The 22,561-nt window shown below is 34.6% G+C and overlaps 2 protein-coding genes across 4 annotated transcripts in view; one reads left to right on the top strand and one right to left on the bottom strand.

Annotated features, from left to right (window-relative positions):
• The window catches only part of LOC142343227 (septin-2-like), a 332,083-nt gene that overhangs the window by 141,650 nt on the left and 167,872 nt on the right, over positions 1 to 22,561 (bottom strand). The gene's annotated exons all lie outside the window — the stretch shown is intronic.
• Positions 1 to 22,561, top strand: part of LOC142343229 (uncharacterized) — a 344,179-nt gene that overhangs the window by 26,140 nt on the left and 295,478 nt on the right. The gene's annotated exons all lie outside the window — the stretch shown is intronic.

Raw genomic sequence — 22,561 nt, forward strand, 5'->3', positions numbered from 1 at the left:
TTTTGTCTTTAAAAAATCAACAGTACTATTGTTAACATTTTTTTACAAATTTTAGCAAAATTGCCAAAATATTAGGCAAAATTTTTTGAAAATGAATAAAAATAACGCAAATCGGTCTAATATTCACAAAATTTTAAACCACGATAACTCGTTCTAGAAAACGAAAATGAACAAAATTCGTTTTTGATTCGATATTCTTCGCTGGACGGGCTTTTTATTAGTACCACTCACAACTCTCTACGACGAAAATTCTCCACAACTCTCTACGACGAAAAAAAAATGTCTGAACAAAAAACCCAGTTCAATATACAGTAGTAGTAATATAGTGAGCTACACTCCCCGGGGGGGGGGGGGGTGAGGTCCCCCATGTATTAAGATAGGGTATAGCGTATTTTTCGGGATTTGGGTCCTCCCTAACGTATTAAGATAGGGAATGAATTAGCATGTATTAAGATTAGGTATAGCGGCGTTAATGTATTAAGATTGGGTATAGCCGCCATGTATTAAGATTAGTTATAGCCGGCGACATGTATTAAGATTAGTTATATGCGCCGACATGTATTAAGATTAGTAATAGCCGCCGACATGTATTGAGATTAGTAATAGCCGCCGACATGTATTAAGATTAGTAATAGCCGCTGCCATGTATTAAGAGTAGTATAGTCGGTGCAAATGTGGGGGGTAGGTTCGGAGACGCTCCTGATTGGCTGAAATTCAGCCAATCAGGTTCGGAGACGCTCCTGATAGGCTGAAATTTTGAGGGGAAAAAATCAATGTTTGTGTAGTTATTAAGTGTTTACTTGAGAACAATAGAATTGGCGTGGGTAATTAATTGCTGTAATTATGTGAGGGGTAATTATATGACAGGTTGAATTTTGTTTACAACTTTTATGTTATTAAATTGTGAAATTAATTGGTGGGGGTTTTCAATTACCCTAGTTATCTGAGGGGTAATTATATGACATGTTGAATTTTTGTTTACAAATTTTAGGTCAATTGCAAAGATTGTTCCCCTAATTGTTTGAATCAATTGTGTAACAAATGTCTTTTGCGCGCTCATTAATTGGAAAAAGTCAAGATAGCAAGAGGTAGTTTTGATCTACCGTCCTCTGGGTTATGGGCTCAGCGCGCTCCCACTGCGCCATCTTGCTAATTACATGCATATATGCATTATTTTTTGTACATTATTTGAAAAAAGATGTTAAATAAAAGAAAAAAATGAATTAAAATAGTATAAAATGACAGACACAGTACAAATTATGAGCATCAAAATACAAAATTACTCAATCATTTACAATAAATTGTATAAATTTCAATGAACATCAAGGTACACTTAGCCGAGTGGTTAATAAAGTTCGATAAAAAAAGTTTAGAAAACTCACGAGAAACAGTTACGAGAAACATATACTATCGACTTTATTAACTTCAGCTTACTAAATACCAAAATGAACACTACTACATATAGTTATTTATAAAATTTAACACGTGTACATCATGAATATTGTTCAAGTTGGTTTGGAAAAACTTAAATAGTTGAAATGCTGCAAAAATTGCGTAGAATCCACACAAATTTTGCATCTTCTGAAGTGGTCGATGTATTATTTTTTGGTACTTTTTACCTAAAAATTTGTAATGTGTTACTGATCGAGCCAGAGAATCCGCATAATAGTAACTTCTGTTGAGTCGAGCAATCAATATCCAATGTTCACCGACTTCTTTACTCGAAGCAGTGTTAATGATTGCAAAGCTGAATTTGGGTAAATTTGGAATGAAATCTGCTGGAAACGATCCAATGTATTTGAATTTTAGCTCAGGAATGCGTTCAATAATTTGTTGAAGAGATTGATTATCCATGACAAATAATCTTCTGTTTCAATTCGCAAGCTCCGTTTGAACAGGGATTTCTCACATTACAATCAAGTTGAAATGATTCGTTCTTTTCAATAAAGCAACAATCTTTAGATTGGGGAATTTTACGTATCAGATCTCCTGTAGATTTACTTACTCTGTCTTCACTATTACCTGTGACATCGGGATGAAAGATAATAATGATGATTAAAAGTCCCAGGAATACTGCACAAATAAGGTATACATATAAGTTTGGAGTAGGTCTACCCCAATTTTCATCCATTCCCTATCTTGATATTATAGTGTGGAAAGGGTTGCAACTGGGCGATGAAAGTACATATCCAACAAATGTTCCAACGCAGAAGGCAATAATATAAAAACCATAAAAAATTGAGAAGAAAATTAAAAAATCTTGATTAATGCAGAGTTCTTCAGACATTCTTAGCAACTGTTCCAAACTGATCAATTTTAACTGTTGAGATTCGTTCTCCGAGAACAATTAACTCGGTAACATTGGTTAGCGGACGTTCAAAGAACATTTCTAAACGAAGACTTTCCCCACTGAGTTCAGGATAATGAACATTTTCACCAGCATCTTGGAGTGATGTGAGATCGAATACAAGCACATAATGATCTGTGAAGAAATCATTCGGTAACGCAGGAATTTCTTCGTTGAATTTCATTGCCTTCATTGTTGTAACATAAGCTCTACAATTGTTGGTTGTATCAATTGAGACAACAGCTCTCCCCCCTCGAACAATTCTCAGCTCCCGCAGTCCAAACTTTCGATAATGAAAAGGATTTTCTTGAAAATGTGCGGTGAATGCTGAATTAGTGTTCATTGCTATTGCAATTCGTCTGATTGGGGCATTATTGAAAACATTTTCCTGAATAAATTGATTTTGTCCAGAAGGAATAATAAATGTTCGCGCAATTGTCTCCATAAAATTATAGCAAGCTGGTTGATGTGTTAGTTGATACTTGATTGTCTGGTGATAGACCTCATTAACGACAACACGTCTCGTAAAAAGTGAACAGTCAAGAACTCTAAGGGAAACATGTGGATTGTAGGAAATCATGTAAAAATTTGGTCTCGCTCGAATCAATTTGAGTCTAATTTTTGTATTTGGATGTAATAATTTTTCACATTGAAATAAGTCGATTGCAAGTTTACCATATAAGGTAACCCCATCTTTCAACAAAAGCTCTTCTTCCCTATCTATGAACGGACTTTTTTCATAATCACTAGGATCTTTCTCAAATTCGTATCCATGACAAGCCAAAATTCCTTCATTATTCATTGTAGAAGCATTGAATTCATTGGATATCAGAGCTTTGTGGCCATAGAGTCCGTTAGAGTTGTACACTTGTTGATTGTTTAAATACACTTCGCAGTTGGAGAAAAGAGAGTGTAACAAGTTGTTGACATGAGTCAAATATTGTAAATCATCATCAGTGAAAGTCATACCCATATCTGGTTTTCCATGCTCCTCTTTTTTCATGAAATCGTCAAATAATCTTCCCTTTTGTAATCCAACTTTAATTTGTAAATGAATATCTCTCATATCGAGATAAATACTTCTATCTGTTTCAAATTCAAATTCAATGCTGCTTTCATCCAATGAAGTGCTGGGATAAACTTCTTGAATATGGGATGATTCAATTGGTTCCAAAACCGGAATTTTGTCAAAAATCTCGAAGCAAGAATTTGTAAAGTGTCCATAACGGAAATTACTGTCATTTGTTGATCTGGTATTCATTTTAGTTTGGTAAAAATATCCCTCCTAGTTCGACGACGTCGACTGATTTTTGGCGAGCGTTTTCGAATAATACGTCGTTTTCTAGGTTTTCCTCCTCCTAGTTGTTTACGTAAAGTTTTCTTTCCAACATCTGTGGCTGCAGATTTGAACTTTTTCCTTCCAGGTAATACATTTCCGATTTCTGGCGCAGCTAATTCAATCAAGTCAGCACCAACTCTTTTAGCTGCTGGTACAACATATCGTCTCAAAAAAGGTATTGCAGTTCTCCCAATTGTTTGTGCTAAAGCTCCAAATCCTCTTCCCCTTTGTCTTGAATAACCACGAAAATACGGTAAATCACTGTCTGCAACCATTTTTTGTAAACTTAATTTTAAAAATGATTGTCTGAAGCTCTTCTGAACATCAATACAGCTCTTGTTACACCTACTGAATTGAAGGGAACTTTTTCACCGTATGAGTCGCGGAGCTCAAGTTTAATGCTGTGGAAAGAATTTTTAAGAATTTTTTTAAATTGTAGATTTGGGAAGTTTTGATAATTCATATATTGTCCAGTAGATATTATGTCTCCATTCTTAATTTTAGAAATAAACGGAATACATCTCAAAAGCGCGGCTTTTGTATCACCTACAATATTGTATTCAACAATATCACTGTATATCATGAGAGTATGAATTCGAACAATATCATAGGGAAATTTAGGAAAATGTGGTCCAGCACCACTCATAAAAACACCCATTCCGTAAACAGCTTCCTCACACCCAAATACGTGACAGAGATCAGTACTGAAGATAACTAGTAACGAGTTTTCATTAGGAAGGCTTAGGGATATTCTCTGTGTAATTCTGTTGACTTTTAATTTGATTGGGGTCTTCTCATACTTTTCTCTTTCCTGAATTTGTTTGTTCATTTCGTTCACAATATCAGATATTGATGGATATAGTCCTGCATCAATTGTATAATAATCGGAAGGTTTTGTATCTGGAGTTGCAGCATCTAGATAGAAAAATTTTCCATCTGTAATATTCTGGTACAAAGATGGATATGATAGTTCGGTTATTGCCACCTCCCATTCTCCTTCAAGGTTAATCTGTTCGGGAAGGAAATTGGTAAAAGAACTCAATGTATTATTTGGATAACAATCAAAGGATGCGTTGGAAACCAGCTCTACCGTAAAAGAGTTCATCACTAAATGATACACTTTGAGAGCTCTTGTTCATAAAATTTTCCTAGTATTTCATCACCCTGCTCTTCCTTGAGGTTGTATGTTGGAGGTTTGTACGTAGCAATCTTAACAATTTCAAAGATTTCACTCGTGAACTGTGACTTGTATCCTTTTCTAAAAGGAATATCGTATTTCGAAATTCGTACTTTATCCCCTACTTTAAACCGAGGTTTTTTGTATTGTCTGATCGGATTTTTGTAAAAAAAAAATTGATAAAAAGTCTTTGTTTTTTACCTCTTTTGGAGCTTTACCTGTAGATCTATTTACTCTACTATTCATTGTATTTAGGAAAGATCCCATTTTTACAAGGTACTTATGCCCGTTTTCTTCCATGAAGCGATAAATAATGTTTTTCAAAGATCTGATAGCTCTCTCAGCTACGGCAGCTTTTGTTTCACTTCTCGTTGAATAAATTTTAATTTTCTTTTCTCCACAAAATTTCCGAAATTCGCCACCAAACTCTGTTCCTTGATCAACCCATACTTTTTGTGGGATGTTGTTTTTTCGTAGCATTTTTTTGAAAGCTGCTACAGCATCTGTAGAATACTTTGATTTCATTGGTTGAACACGGACAAAACGAGAAAATACATCAACGCAGATTAATAGATACTTTACTCCGTTATTAAACTCTGACAATTTGTCCATAAAAGCTAAATCAAGACACCAAATTTCATTTATCCGCTTTGCAAATGCAGGTAATCGTCTAAAATGTCGATTTGCTTGACGATATTTTGTATAGGAATTTTTAGTGTGGAGAAAGGAAATAACCTTGCCTCTTGATAAACCGCTCGCTTTTTGAAGATTTCTAACCGATCCAAATGCAGCTTTTCCTTCTTTGTATAATCGTTGAAGTTTCGCTTTTTCAGATTTTGAAAGGGATCCAACTCCCTCTGTCTTTGCTTTTGGCATCCTTGTTTACAATTTTGCTCGGACTTATCCCTGTAGCATCAAGTATTGTGTAATATATATCAGGAAATGCAATATTTTTTCTCTTCAATGCGTAAATAAAATCGGTAAATGCTACATTTGTATCTCTTCCATCCAGTAAAATGGAGTCACTGAGGGACAGCTTGATTCGAGGACATTTGAGTATTTGATCTACAACTGACTCGTTTTTGAATGATTTTGTGTTAGTGGTGATGTCCTTGTGAAGAGAATCTAAATTTTGTGGAACGAAGTTAACTTTTTCCTCACTCTCGTCCAATTTGTACACATGTAATTTGAATTTTTGTTCGTAAAGCTGTTGAGGAATCAAAACAAACTGTTCCATTTCAAGAAAGACGGTTAATGATAGTCGGAGTTAGAATTGATATAAGTTCTATTCCTTTCCTTGAACTTAAAATTACTCTCCTTTTATTTATTCCAGTTCTTTTTAGAATAAGCTGATGAATTTCGTCTTGATACTTTTTTACGTCTCGTTTTTGAATATCTTGCAGTTCTCCTCTGAGCATGTTTACGATGCACTCGTTTAGGAACTGAATAAATTCTTTCGGACAATTTTTTAGGTAAGTTCTTTTGAAGTTCCGGGAATAACTTTGGAACGTTGTCAGAGTAGAGAGATGTTGTGTGCTCATTACTCAAAAATGTGTTCTGCTGTTTATGTTGTGGAAGGAAAAAAATTGAAGGAATCGATCCACTATTTGTACAAAATCGAAGAGAGTCGACTGTTTTGGGAGTTAAATCAATAAGTAAATGACCATAAGGAATAGAAGTTGCTTTGGTATACCAATCTTTTAATTGTGAACCTAATCCCAACTGTTGGCTCAGAGTGTTTATTTGCAGTACATCTCTAGGAGATTTGAACAAGACGATATGAGTATTTTGTAACTCTATATCTCTTCCTAATCTACTCTGATGAAATAAATTGTGTTTGATGTATATTGTGCTGAGTCCTTTATGTCTTCCAGCTGTTGCAATTTTAACGAAATCTTTAGAGCTGGAAATCTCCTCGCAAGAGTCGTCAAAAATTAACAGATACTTTGTTCCGTTATTTGGGAGGTTTTGAATAAACTCAAAGTCAACTCCTTCTATGAACTCAATATTTTTAACATCTTTAGACATTAAACCATAAAGAGATTGATAATGTTGATAGAAGTAGTAAATTTTGTCGAACTCTGGTTGAAAAGTTCCAATTGTTAACCATTCATGTATAAGATGAGATTTCCCAGATCCGCTTGGACCAACCAATGAAATAAAAATTCGTTCTTTTGTGGAAAGTATCTTGTTCATAATTTAGGTGAAGGTAAAATATAACCAACTGTACTAGAAAGGATTGCAATCCAAACTGTTGTTTCTTCACACGTTGTAGCCAATGTTATTCGTACTATACAACAGACCAGAATTACGAGTATAACAAAAAATTGGGACAGAAAAACGACTAGAGACCTATTACAAGTCTGTCCAAAACATTTCCATGATTGTCGTTCCTGATTATTATCATCAAAGACAAAATTACCCAAATTTAATCCTTTATCTGTATGCTCAGTCATTTAAACGTAATCATTGAGACGATAGAGAAAATGTTTCAAGTGAATTGTGATGTAAATAAATAAAAAAATGAGATAAGCTTCTAAACATAAAAAAGAAACAAACAACAGCGACAGCCAAAACACTGTCTCTTCACAGGAATTAATAACAGAAAGCATAAAAAAGGAGAATAAATTCAAAAATAAGAAAAACGACAGAATTGAAATGAAGAATAACTGTGGAACGCTAGGACAAAATTTGTTCAACTTTCTCATTTTTGAAGCAACTTTTCTATGTTTTGTAGGCGAAAAAAATGATTTTAAAAATTAATTAAAAGACAATATGATACATTACAATCAAAGTATATAAAAGTTTTTACAAATATTAAATTTTGTCAAAAAAATTAAGAACCCAAGTTCCATATGCATAAGCTTTCTTCTCTGCACAGTGCAATGTTTTCTTGTGTCGGTAGGGGTAGTTACTACATTCCCAGATTGTATCTTCGTTGGAAATCAACTTAGAGGCTTTTGGACATCCAAAATCGTCCAAATTTTCCACATCCTTACACAAATAATTGGATAGGATTTTACATTTCTCCAATCCTTTGGCAAAGTATTCGGTTGTAGGAGAACCACGTTGATGAATTATGGTTGGAAGATCTGAGTAATCAACTTTTCCATTATTCCAGTTTATTCCATGTAAATTCTTTGTGTTCCACTTTGCTTGAAATGTTGGCTTGTAGTCATTCGGTGGGAGGAATGTATATCCTAACACAATTCTGTCCTTGAAAATTCCCAGCTCCTTGACAACTGTTCCCTCCAAGCACTCAATATCAAACACAACGAGAGTCATCCTCTTTTTAGCTGAGATAATTGACAAATGATTAACAATCTAGTATTTTAAAAATATGAGGATGACAAACTTTGATGTAGAGACAAAAGAATAATCCAGTTATATGACCTAGAAGACAGGAGCTGGGTAATTGCGGCAGCATGTAACAATAACCTGGTCCTTCGTCTGTTGTTGTTTTCACAGCTCCAGCAAAATCATGTAAAATTGCATGTAGACGAAAAATTTTTGATCTAGCTAAGAAAAAGTCCAAAAGAGAGTTTCCATATCCAATTCTTCCTCCGTGAGGAAACTTTTGATCAATTTCGTCCAAATCGACATTTCGGTCCCAAATTTTACACGCTGCGAGAAAACAGTTTTTACGTTTTTCGTTCGTAGGGAACATTTAAAGTATGCTTCCGTAACAATTGAAAATGTTTACCAGAGTAACAATATTCATTAACTCTGAGTTGTTTCGTCCAAAATAATGCAAGTCTTTTTGTAATTTTCTATATAGGAAAGAAGTGTTGGTAGATGATCTACTAGATTTTTATACTCCTCTTTTTTCAAATCAATCTTTGTAAGAAAACTCCACTGATATCCGTTCCAGCGATGTTGAGAAATGGAAATTTCTTGTTTGTCAGAACGATATGTTAGAGTTGTTCTGCGCAGCCCATTATGAATAACCCACTTGAATTCAGAAATTTGGGACTCTACGTCTAAATTATCCAAATTGGGAAAATTTTGCGCTTCAAGAACTGTATATGAATACCTTTTAAGCTCGTGATGTAACCTGACGTGAAAAACTTTTGATTTATCTCTGAGACTTAAGAAAATGTTTCTAGAGCATCCAATATCCCAACTCATTCTAAGAAGAAAAAAGTTTCAAATGAAAAAATGTTTACTGAAAGTCAAATACATATAATCACCAAATATTCATCATTCAATATAAAAAACATCATAATATTGCGCAGCAGTAGTTATTGAAATGTACATTGTTCAATATTAGAGAAGTCTTTAAGATTTTCAATGAGTTCCTTGAATTCTTCCATTTTATAGCTGAGGTAAGTCACTTGCTTGAACTCATTGCTCTCTTTGCGACAAAATAGTCGGATCTGGACATAAACTGAAGCTGGATTGTCCTGAACGTACTGTATAAAGGTAACGTAGAGTCTTCGATTTTTTCCAATGCTGATCTCTCTTGCTTTGTGACATTGTTGCAGCACGTCTTCCATTTTTGGGTTCTTCTCAAATTGAGCTGGATTTTCTCGAATTTCCCAGTCTCCATTCAGCAGATCGTTCTTCAGAAGACAAAATTACTTGAATTCGTAATCTCCAATTCTCAGTTGTTGGTACTTTTCAAATGTTCCACATCTTTTTTAAAGACTTGAAAAGTTGGTTCCGAGTAATTTTGTCCATTTCTAAATATTTGGGACACAGTAAATCTCCCAAATCTGTTTGGATGAGAACCAAAGTCAATATAAAATGGGACGGAATCAGTACCCAATTTAGGTTGTGAATCTGTAACCATTGATGGAGCGCTCGAGTAACAATGAGATACTTTGGAGAGAGACATTTACGTAACTTGAGTAAGCTGCGAGAAGTTGATTAAATGATTTGCTTAAAAAATTAAGGGCCTCTACAACGCAGAATTTCCTTTTATGCTAATGACATCATTGTTTTCGCACAATTTCCTAAAAAGGAAGAGAAAAATGTGTCTATTTAGAATTCTTCCTTAAAAGGATTTCTAATCAGAAATTTTCAATAAAGAAAACTTTTGAATCATTATAGAAAAAGAGTCTTTGTGTTTAGCACGTCTGTGTTGCATTAGAGAGAAGTAGTGACGAAAATATTTTGAACAAGTAAAACATCGAAATTTATTAATCCGCTGTTTCTTGAATTGATTCATAGTTCAAATGAGATTTTAAATTGCACATAACAATTTCATTGGTTTCCTTATTTGGAATTTGAATTCCTTTATAATTTATAAGTTGATTTCCTTATTTGGAATTTGGTTTTATTTATAATAAATAAATTAGTTTCCTTATTTGGAATTTAAGTTCAAATAAGGAAATCAATTTCTTTAGAACTAAATAATATTACAGAATGGCAGCAGTTATGTGTCAGGTTTTACCACACTTTTACAAAAAATTCTGTGAAAAGGCGTTGTTTATATCTGTATCTGTCAAAGATTATAGACCATACATTCTTACAAGTGAATATGTTGTTGCTTCACACAACAGTTTCTGTCCCCTGAAAACCTGTCGATATCACATTGTTCTCATTTCTTTCTCCATCGGAGACTTGCTTCAAAAACTGGAAGATCTCTCCTATTTATATCAGACAGTTGATTGTTTATATACATTATATAAACATCAATTTTTTGGCAATATTTTGGAAGAATCGGGACTTGTCTTTACTCAGTTAGACAGAGCAGTACAACACAATTATGAGAACAAATATGTTGAGAAGTTACCTAGTGTGTCTAAAAAAAGATTGAGTAGAAAGAAGTTCAAGAGACATCTACTGCGCGCTGAACAAACAAATGTAAGCACACAAACAATGGGATCTTCTTTTCTGGACAGAATTCAATCTCTTAAAAACTCAAAATATGAGGGTGAATTGATAAAAATTGTTGACTGTTTGTTAGACGGCCATGGCTTAATTGATAATTCTCTGTTATATCTTGAAATTAGAAAGTAATAAATTTGTAATTGCATCACAATTATTTACATAGTATCAGTTTTATGTTTGGTTTAAAAATCAAGAAAATTCAATTTCTCTTTTTTTACAATCTTTTTCTTAAATGTTTAAATTGATACCTCTAATCTGTTAAATGTCAAGTTTTGTAACAAATTATTCTTTTAAAAGTCGAGTTTTCTCACAAAAATTTTTGTTAACTGTTGGGTTTTGGAACAATTTATTTTAATAAAAGTCGAGTTTTCTCAACGAAATTTTTGTTAAATGTCGAGTTTTCATTCAATCTTTTTGTTTAAACATCAAAAAACAGTTTCCAATTGGATACAATAAAGCGCAAATTTTTTCCTGATTTTCACCAGTTTACGGTATAATTTAACGCAAAAAAGAAAGAGATTTTTAATTTGTAAAATGACAAGTTTTCTTTTTCTATAACAACTTAAAAATCGAGTTTTCATACAGGTTTTTTTCTTAGAAATCAAATTTCTGCTCATTTTTTTTTCTTAAATATCAAATTTTTGATCAAAAACTTTTGTTAAATGTCGAGTTTTGATAATGCTATTTCCGTTAAATATCAAGTTTTGTAACGAAGTTTCAAAATTCAAAATTTTGTTTGATTATATCCTTGTGAACTGGTTTAGAAAAGAAAGCTCACATGAGAAAAATTATATTATAAAGAATGTTTAAATACATCACCAGGAAAATGTATAAATCAACATACAACTTTTCCGTTAAGAACGATTACAAATGAAGCTGCAAAATTGTACCAACTCGAATCTATTCAAACAGAGTTCTCACAACATACTCTGGTAAGTTTTGAATCTCATTCCCAAAAGGTCTAGAACGTTCAAATATTACTGGAGGATCAGTTGGTTGAACGCTGATTGAAGTTGTTGAATTTTCATCAGTCAGCAAAATTGGATTGTGCGCCGTTCCATCCTCTATGGAAGGTGTTGTCATTGATGGAGTAGTCGACATATCAGTAGAACCATAGTACTGTGCCGGATCAAAGTTCTGCTGTTCATTTGCTGTCCAAGTGCTAGTATCAACACTTAGCTCGCTCCCATCAAAGCTTGACACAGTTTGAAGCAAATTCCCTGACTCCTCCAGTGAACTGAAAACTTGATTTACATCCGGGCTAGAGAACCAAGAGTTGGGAATTTGCCCTTCTTCCCAAGGGAAAGTATATTGAATGTTGCCAGCGACGTAGGTAGGTGGAAATTCTGTCCCAGCAACGTGGGGATAGTGGTGCCCACTAATAACAGCAACCTCGTGTCCCATCGCTTGAGTTCCAAGCTGATTCTCCGTAATTGGAACCTGACCCTGATGATAGGTGTCGAACTGTTGTCGCTGGTGTTCAATAATATGCCACACAGTGATGGGTAAAGTCATTACAGACTCATATAATCCGTTTGATAAGTCTTTAATACTTATCCGAGCAGTCTCCTCAGTGAAGGAAAATGAGTACAGAAGACTGTTGTTTTGCACAGTAAACTCCATTTTGTTCAGATGAGTTGATAGAAGTGGATTTTTTAGAAACAAAAGCAGTTTGTAAATGAACGTATTGAAAACTGTCAAGTAGAGAGTAAGTTAGAAAACAACAAATTTCACTTTATAGTAGGACAAAAAGAATATCTAAGTTAGAAACAGATAAACGTTACAACTGAAGTAAGATCTGTAGATAAGAAGAATGTGAATGTAGGAACTCAATTGTATAAAGTTTTGAAGAATAGTTAGCAGGACGATGAGGAACAGAGGTGAAATTAATTTTGAGGAAATGAAAGAGAATGATGAAGTCTAACTTTGTCGCTCCTATTTATAGTGAATTCCGTCCAATAAGAACAAAGTAACCAAAGAAGGAAATATTTTGTAGAAAAACTGACGTTAGTAACCGAAACAGGAAATGGAAATCATTTAACGTATCCAAATATGGAAGAAGTTGTTATAAAATGATGCTCGTATACGAAGCAGGAACATCAACGCGTGAATAGAAACCAAATATGGTTTCTGAATAATACATGTATCACATGATACGACTACTTGTTTACTAAATAAGGATAGCTCATTGGGAACGAAGTGAAATAATTTACCAAAAATGTTAAGCTCTGATAAATTTGTTCAACTTCGTTAAATTTTAAATCAATCTCGGAAAGTATTCCATTTTTGGAACAGAACTTTTGTATATATATATTTGGGAGCCGAATTCCAAATCGAATTTTTACTCCTTCAGAATTGTAATCTGTATAATAATGAAAAAACAACGCGCTTTGTACAGATGAAGTGATTGCTATGGGGTCAGGAATTGGAATACAGTTCGCTTGTGCTAGATTTCTGTACTGTTCTAAAATTTCGGGAACAGAATTCAAAATAAATAAAATTTCGTACTTGTTAAGGTGTAGCTCTGACGATAAATCAAATGATTGTTTCGTTATATAATCATCATATTTGAATTTTTTAATGGAAAATGTTGCATATTCGAATCCTTTACTAAATCGGATTATTCTGTCATTCTGAACGCAAATGTCCAAGAAATTGTAGAAAAAATAGGAATCAACATCAATCTCGTCAACTTTGTAAGCATCGGCACTTCCTTCTTTCCTCTTATATATTTTTTCCAACAACTGTAAATGATTTTTGATTAACATTTTTCGCAAATGAGCAAAATTTCACGCAATACTCTGTTTATGTAAAAGAAAATTAAAATTAAGAAACAATTACACAAAATAAAATCGTTAATCTTCAGAATAATTTCTTTAACACGGGATTTTGATTGGTTGAGAGGTTCCAAGACAATAACGTTAAGTTGTAAAGTAAATATTTGTTCGTGAAGTATGGATGAATATTTGTTTTCGACATCTTTAACATAGTTGTAAAAGCACATTCATGTGCTAATTTCAATTTTCAATAGGACTAGATTTGTTTGCAAGCACCGATTTCTGTCAATTGCGGATAGACACAAATTTGAATCACAGAGTTTGTTAAGATTGGAACAATTTGTTTGAATTTGTTGTGAGTCTGTTTTTGGATTATGGCTGGATGAAATATGAAAACTTATATAAAATGTAAAAGAAATGATTAAGAAGATATATAAGAATGATTTGCTATTTTTGAGTTTACTCCAAGGAATGAATTCACATATTTAAAAAGAGTGTTCTTAATTATTAAAGGTATTTGTAAATGGAAGAATCTGATTGGTTTATTCATTATGTTCTAGAATGTTCGGTTATGACAACAAGCTTCTTAAAATGGAAATGATAAATTTCCATATATGGAGTGATGCGTCATAGCTGCGTTCCCTAAATGTACAAAAATAATTTCTTTCATTCTCACTTTGTTATTGTCACAATTAGTTGCTCGTCACAATACCCGAATTTGTTTCATCTTGTACCAAAACAATGCCTTCTCTCGATAGAAATCTCCCAGTGAAATGCACAAAGTGCAACAAAATGGCGGTGAAGAAGAATATGGCAAGACACAAGCAGTCTTGTGATAGTGGGACTCTATTTTGTCCCAAATGTCCACATTTCAGTACAAAGAAGAAAGAAGACATGAATTACCACATTGCTAAGCATCACGCTCCTAAGGATACAAAGCTAAGCACTATGTGTACTGTATGCTTGGAGGAGTTTCCGAGTTTCTATTCTCTTCAACAACACAAGAGGAGAAAGCATGGAACTTCAACAAAAGTTGGAACAAAATCGAGTGAAAAGCTTAAAGAAGTTCTAGAATCAGAGGAGCTGGAAAAGGAAAACGAGCAGCTACAACAAGAACTTAGTGCTTGCCAGCACTTTTTTGACGATACTGAGATGGAAAATGGAAGACATCAAGTGTTCAACTTCAAGCTGTCCAAGCTCGATCCTCATGAAATTAATAAAAAGTTGAAAGAAGTATTCGAAAAACTCAACTGTGCAGCCAAAGTCAACTTAGCTCTAGGATTTATATTAAGAAATGTGGATACGGACGAGTATCGATACTTCTACGCTCACGAGAACAACACTTTCTTCGAGAAATCTCATCTACTCTGTTCCAAAGGAGACTTAGTCTCTCTTCAGGACAGGATTGAAAAGATGGATTTAGTGGAGACGTGTGCTCAGGAGCGGGAGAATACAAAATGGCGATTTGCTCTGACTACAAATGTAACAATATTTTGCGCTCTCCTAAAATCCATTCCAATGGGATGTATCGATGCTGTTCTTCCTGAACAGTTACTCAGACGACCAGATGTGAATTGTCTCGTATCGAATGGCTATGGTGAGACTTACAAAGATTATCTTTGCTTATTCCGAGCTATAGCTGTTCACTTATATGGATCATCGGAGCTTGAGATCAATGCAAAAAATTTGTTTAGTGCATTCCTCCACGAATCTGGACAAGACGCAATCAATTTCAGAGGGGTATCGATCGATCATCTTGTATTTGTTGAAAATGCGATAAAGCACAACATATTTATTTACGATATTGACATTGTAGATGGAGATTTTGTTGGTGAACTTGCGAGGAGAAGTATTGAAATGTATGAGAAAAATATTAATTTATTACGTTACAACAACCACATATGCTATGTAGATGATATCAACACATTCTTTAAACGATTCCGTTGTCCCAGTTGCGATACGTTCATTCAGAAAGCGGGAAATTTTAACCGCCATGTTAAAACGTGTAAAGATAGAGTACAGCATATTTACCCAAAGAGTGTGTATACATTGCGCGAGACCTTATTTGATAAGCTTGACGGATTTGGAATTTCCTACAACGAAGATCAAAAATTGTTCAAGAACTTGGCTATTTTTGACTTTGAATCGATATGTGTACCCTCCGACCAATTAAAAGATACAAACACAACCACTTGGATTGGAAAGCATGAACCAATCTCTGTCTCTATTTCCTCCAATTTAATTGATGAACCTGTCTTCCTATGCGATAAAGACCCGAAAGCTCTCATTATATCTTTTGTTGAAGCTATTGAAGACTTAGCAAACAAAAGTAAAACTGAAATGTGGACAAAGTTTTCCTCTATTGAAGCAGTAATCAGAGCACGAGTTAACGCAATTGGCGAAAATTTAATTAAAAGAAAGGATCAAAACGCTTCAACATTTGAGTGTGAAGATGAACGTACCGAAGAAGATGATGAAGCTGATATGTCTACGCAATTTCTCCAAATGCAGAAAAACCAGCTTTTGGACTTACAGCAGCACTTTGAGCGTTATGTGAACACTTTACCTGTGTTCGGATTCAATAGTGGAAAATATGATTTAAATCTCATTAAGTCCTATCTCCTACCCTATCTTATTCATGAGCGCGACATTCAACCTACTGTTATTAAAAAAGCAAATCACTTTGTTTCTCTTAAGTTTGGTGATGTACAATTTCTCGATATCCTCAACTTTCTCGGTGGAGCTACATCACTTGATTCTTTCCTTAAAGCATACAAGACAAATGAGACCAAAGGATTCTTCCCCTATGAGTGGTTTGACTCTCCCGAAAAGCTCGATGCAACTTTTCTCCCACCTTACGACCGTTTCTTTAGCAAACTGAGAAACTATAATCCACTGGAGAAGGAATTTACTGATTTCACTAAATTGCTTAACAGTGGATTTTCTCAACAAGAGTCATTAAAAAAGTTGAGGTTGAAAAATGTTCCTCCATCTGGAATTGACAATTACAATTACCTGAAAGTGGTCTGGGAGCAAGAAAAAATGGCTACATTCAGAGATTTTGTCAAGTGGTACAACAACAAGGATGTTGTTCCAACACTGGAGGCAATGCAAAAAATGATGGAGTTTTATCACAACAAGGGTATCGATATGTTAAAACTCGGATGTACACTTCCGAACTTGGCTAATATCTGTCTTCACAAGTCAACAAACCACAAGTTTTTTCCATTTGTTGAAGCTGACAAAGATTTACATGACAAAATACGTGAGGATATGACTGGTGGTCCATCTATTGTTTTTACTAGAAAAGCAGTAGTTGATCAGACCTTCATACGAAACTCTGAAAACCTTTGCAAGTCTATCGTAGGTATTGACGCTAGCCAACTCTATCCCTTTTCAATGTGTCAAGAAATGCCCACTGGACTTTACACTCGATGGGAATTTGATACAGATTCTCAAAAATTCAGGGCTCGAACAAACAGATCTCGAACATTTGAGAACATGGTTATGTCATATCTTCAATCACAACGTTCCGAATGTAAAATTGAGAGCTACTACACAACCGGAAAACAGAAGAAGATTGATTGTTTTAGCGTAGACGGATTTTGCACACATTGTAATACGGTGTTTGAAGCCATGGGTTGTTACTTTCATTTCTGTCCTTGTCAGGAAGCTAAAGCAAGTCTCTCGGAAGAGGAAACACAGAGAGGGATTAGAAAAAGAGAACATGATGAATTGAGAAGAGATTACTTAAAAAGTAAAGGATATAAGATTGTTGAAATCTGGGAGTGTAAATGGTGGGAAAGTGTTAAAGAAGAAGAAAATGTCAGAAATCACGTGAGAAAGAACTTTCCTTTCAAATTACCTTTGAAGCAAGAGTCTTTACTAGCTAAAATAAGAGATGGGGAGATGTTTGGATACGTACAATGTGATTTGGAAGTTCCCACAGGTTTGAAGTACAAGTTTTCGAATTTCCCGCCTATTTTCAAAAATTTCAACGGTAGTCGAGCTGATATTGGGGATTATATGAGAGATTACGCTGTCGAAAACAACTTACTGAAGCAACCTCAGCGAATGCTAATTTCAAGTTTAAATCTGGAAAATGGAACAATTATTACTCCCCTACTAAATTTCTACATCAGCCTCGGTCTGAAATGTACAAGAATTTATAGATTTGTACAGTACACGCCGCGCAAATGTTTCAACACCTTTGTACAGTCAGTGGTAGACGCTAGAAGAGGTGGAGATGAAAATCCTGATTCCAGCGTTGTTGCTGAGACTATGAAATTATTGGGTAATAGCTCTTACGGTTATCAGATTATGGACAGCAAACATACAGAAACCAAATATTTGAACGATGAGAAGACGCACAAAGCAATCAATGGGAAAATGTTTAAGCGGTTGAACAATGTCTCAAAAGAGCTTTACGAAGTTGAGCTAGCAAAATCAAAAATTGAACACCGCGAACCTATAATAGTTGGATTCTTCATACTTCAGTACGCTCAATTACGTATGTTGGAGCTCTACTATAACTTCTTTGACAGATTTTGCGACGTGGATAAATTCGAGGAGTTAGAGATGGATACAGATTCCCTCTATTTAGCCTTAGCTCATGAGAATTTGTATGATTGTATTCGACCTGCTAAAAAACAAGAATGGGAAGCATTGAGAAAGCAGGACTGTAACGACTTTTTCCAAGCAGATGCTATTCAAAATTTCTTCCCTAGAACATGTTGTTCTAAGCATAAGAAGCATGATAAACGGGAACCAGGACTTTTCAAGGAAGAATTCAGATGTACGGAAATGATTTGTCTTTGTAGCAAAACTTATTGTTGCTACGATGCACAATCTGACAAATACAAGTTCAGCAGTAAAGGTCTCAATAAAAGAACACTAGAAGAGAATGGAGATGGACCGATGGAGAAATATCGACGTGTGATGGATGAAATTATCAATCTTACTTCAACAAATAGAGGGTTCAGAACAATAAACCATTGTGTTGCTACGTATGAGCAGACAAAGAAGGGACTGTCCTATTTCTACCCTAAGCGCATTGTTCAGTCTGACGGTATTCATACAGCACCACTCAACATATAACTTAAATGCTTTTACTATAGCACAATTCTTTAGTATTCTCTATTACATTTATACTGTGTCTGTAATTTTATACAATTTTAATTCATTTTTTTCTATCATTGAATTTTTTCCAATTAATGAGCGCGCAAAAGACATTTGTTACACAATTGATTCAAACAATTAGGGGAACAATCTTTGCAATTGACCTAAAATTTGTAAACAAAAATTCAACATGTCACATAATTACCCCTCAGATAACTAGGGTAATTGAAAACCCCCACCAATTAATTTCACAATTTAATAACATAAAAGTTGTAAACAAAATTCAACCTGTCACATAATTACCCCTCACATAATTACAGCAATTAATTACCCACGCCAATTCTATTGTTCTCAAGTAAACACTTAATAACTACACAAACATTGATTTTTTCCCCTCAAAATTTCAGCCTATCAGGAGCGTCTCCGAACCTGATTGGCTGAATTTCAGCCAATCAGGAGCGTCTCCGAACCTACCCCCCACATTTGCACCGACTATACTACTCTTAATACATGGCAGCGGCTATTACTAATCTTAATACATGTCGGCGGCTATTACTAATCTCAATACATGTCGGCGGCTATTACTAATCTTAATACATGTCGGCGCATATAACTAATCTTAATACATGTCGCCGGCTATAACTAATCTTAATACATGGCGGCTATACCCAATCTTAATACATTAACGCCGCTATACCTAATCTTAATACATGCTAATTCATTCCCTATCTTAATACGTTAGGGAGGACCCAAATCCCGAAAAATACGCTATACCCTATCTTAATACATGGGGGACCTCACCCCCCCGGGGAGTGTAGCTCACTATATTACTACTTACAGTTCCCCCCCCCCCTCAAGAGGGGTCGGAACAAAAATGGTTTGTCGGTATTGTGAGTTCTAATATGACTCACTCTTATCAACCGCGATCTTCTTTTAGGGTAATACAATAACACATACAAGCTTAACTAGAAACTGGCCGCACAAGACCAAATTTGACTGAAAACTTACTAATCATTTTAGATATAGAGAAAAAGCTTCAATTGACCAAATAAGGTATTCAAAAGCATAAACGAAAATTGAATAATTTAACATACAGTGATAACAAACTAACAACAGTGTGGGAATAACAAATAACTTTTTTTTACAAAAGAGGAAGAATTAAACTTTTACATATCACGCAGTGGCATTTGATGAGCTTCGAGTATGTGTTGTCAGAATGATAGTTTGCTTTAAAAAGATTGATAATCTAAGTTAATGAAAAAGTGCAAGTTAAAAAAATGTTGAAAAGAGCTTCCCATTGAGATCGATAATAACTTTGGAAAATAAATGTTTTGGACGTTATGTATTTTTGCTATGTTAAGTTCTTCGATTCTGGTTGCTCGCTCTACGGTGTTTTAGTTGCTAACTGAACTGGTGCGTGAAATAATCATCAAACCCAGTGCAGCTCTTGTCTAGAAAATTTTTAAATAATGAATTTCACATTGTATTATCTGGTAAGGGATCTGCAGAGTATTTGAATCTTAAGTAGCTGCCTATTTTCGTGTCTGCTATAATTGAGCAGTTCCATATATGGGAAGTTCCATCATACAAAGTTGTTTGATTTTGGCAAACCAAAACTTCCGTAGAGCAAGATCAACTAAGGTCGTTGAATGGAAGGTTGAAAGGTTTCGTGCTCTTTTGTCAGATCCAGATGCAATTGATAGCCCACGTTAAAAGTTTGCCAAATTCAAGTCCTCCTAGGTTTGAGGTGCAACAATACAATTAAGTTTGCTGCTGCTGAGGCTGAAGACTCCATTGCGAGCTGTTCTTAGATGTAGTTAGCAGCATTTTGCCGGGTTAAATCACAACCGATTTTCCCTTTGATCGCAAGGAAAGCGAATTGATATCTTCCTGGCATTTATTGAACAATTTAATCTGCAACATTTTGGTGCCATCTGCAAACAAGACATTAAAAAATGTTGACAAAACGGTTATACTATTTTTGTAGAATTTTTAAGATTGGAACTAAGCAATGAAAAACTTTGCGTCAAAACCAAACATAGAGAGCTTTCTGATGAAAACTTGATGGCTAAATATCAAAGGCTTTACTGAAGTCAGAATGAATACAAAACGAGTTGCCCAATGTTGTCAACCAAATTTGAGTAGATTTGGTGCAGAGATAATAACAGTTAGATATTGGATCGATAGCGTCTAAAATTATGTTTGATTGATTAAATTTGTTCTATAATCAAGAAAAGCCTCCTGGGCACAACTGCTATAGACCTATAGTTTTTAATATCGCAATTCATAAAACGGATTCAAATAGGCTCAATTTTCTAAAATTTTGTTAAAACCTAAACAGGACAAATTTTGAACAGGACAAAAACGTATGGTTCGAATAGTTTGTATGGAGAGCACGAAAAAGGCCGAATGTCATCACAAGCAGCTTGCATTTCGGAAAAAATCCCACTGAAATAGAGCTCCATGTCCTTTTTCGGTAAACAAAAAACCTTGCTTAGAAACAACATCTGGTTTTTAAAGGAAGTTGTAGCTTAAAGTTGCTGATGAATTGCTTTTTTTACCCGGGTGAAAAAATTTATCGAAGAGATTTGCGATGTTACAAGAGAACGAATTCTGCTCTTTTCCCAGTACTATGAAAGCTTTAATAGCTGGCTGGGAAAGTAGTTTCTGTAGCAAGATGAAAACAGAGCAAAATATTGAAGTTCTGGATTCTGAAAAAAAGGAAGTTTTATGTTTATCAATAAATAATTGAACATGTTTTTCCAAAAAATTTAACTAAAAAATTCCCTTTTTTTTAATGGTCTTCAACTAATTGTCTTGAAGGGATGCACTATAATCAAAATTTGATAGAATTGTAGATTACGTGATTGTTTCAATGCCGAGATACTTTGGATACAAGAGACAAAACTGTTTGGCAAATTATTTCTACTAAACGTTTTGTATTTGTTTGCAAAGTTGACTCAGTTGGTTTTTGAGATTTGTATAAAAATAATTTCTTTAAAACGTCAATTCGCATGAACACTCTGCTACATCATGCTTGAATTGAGTATATAGTTACCTGATAGGAAAACGGGAATTGGGTCAGAAGAAGAATAGGGCAAAGCAGGGCTCTTCCAGGCCACGGGGTCATAGACAATTTTGAAATCATATGAATTTCCACCCTTATGTATTGGCACATTAAAATTTTACTCTTGTAAATGATGTTGCCTCAAATATTCCTATGATACTTGATCTTCAGATGCTGAGGCCAACAAAAAGTTTATTCTTGGCAATTTAAAGTCGCCGAAAAATTTGTCTCAAACTTTTTGCTGCAATTTTAAGGAAAATCTCCGTTTTCCACTTCTTAACATATTTTTTTGGAAATGTTTATTAATGTTAAATTTCAGTCCACTTGGCTCCTGTAATTTAACTCAATGTGGCCTAAATGGCTTCCCAAAAGATTCATGAGCTTGATCGGTGGTTTTAAGTTTCTTAAATGCGCGGAAAGACCCTTAGAGCTTTACTTACGAGCACCCGTTACCTATTTAAAAAAAGAAATATGTGATAAACCTTGTTCTTTCACATCGTTGAATTTAAATGGTGGCAAAAATGGTTGCATATCTAGCTCTAAAGAGCAGTGCCATACCACGTTTATGTCAAATTTGGACTGCGTGCAATTCAAATTTGCAGAGGAATGCTTCAGGCAACAATTTTGTTTCGCATTTTGCGTTTCTGTGTGTGTGCAAAAATTGTTAATGATTTTTTTTTCATACAGGAAGATTTTCAATACGTGGTGAAAATTATTGCAAAATTACAACGGTACCGCCCCCAAAATATCAGTTCGAGTGCTGCTTCTGGGAAGCTTAGCATTTTCGACTGTCTAATTCTAGAAAGCTAATCCTAAATCTCTCCCTGTGGTTAAAATGTGGGGAGAAATCCTCTACATTAGGGACCTCCCGCCTCCATTTGAAATATGTGTCTCTTTTATT

The sequence above is a fragment of the Convolutriloba macropyga genome, chromosome 7 (assembly GCF_964194025.1).
Source record: "Convolutriloba macropyga chromosome 7, txConMacr16.3, whole genome shotgun sequence".
NCBI classification, from domain to species: domain Eukaryota; kingdom Metazoa; phylum Xenacoelomorpha; order Acoela; family Convolutidae; genus Convolutriloba; species Convolutriloba macropyga.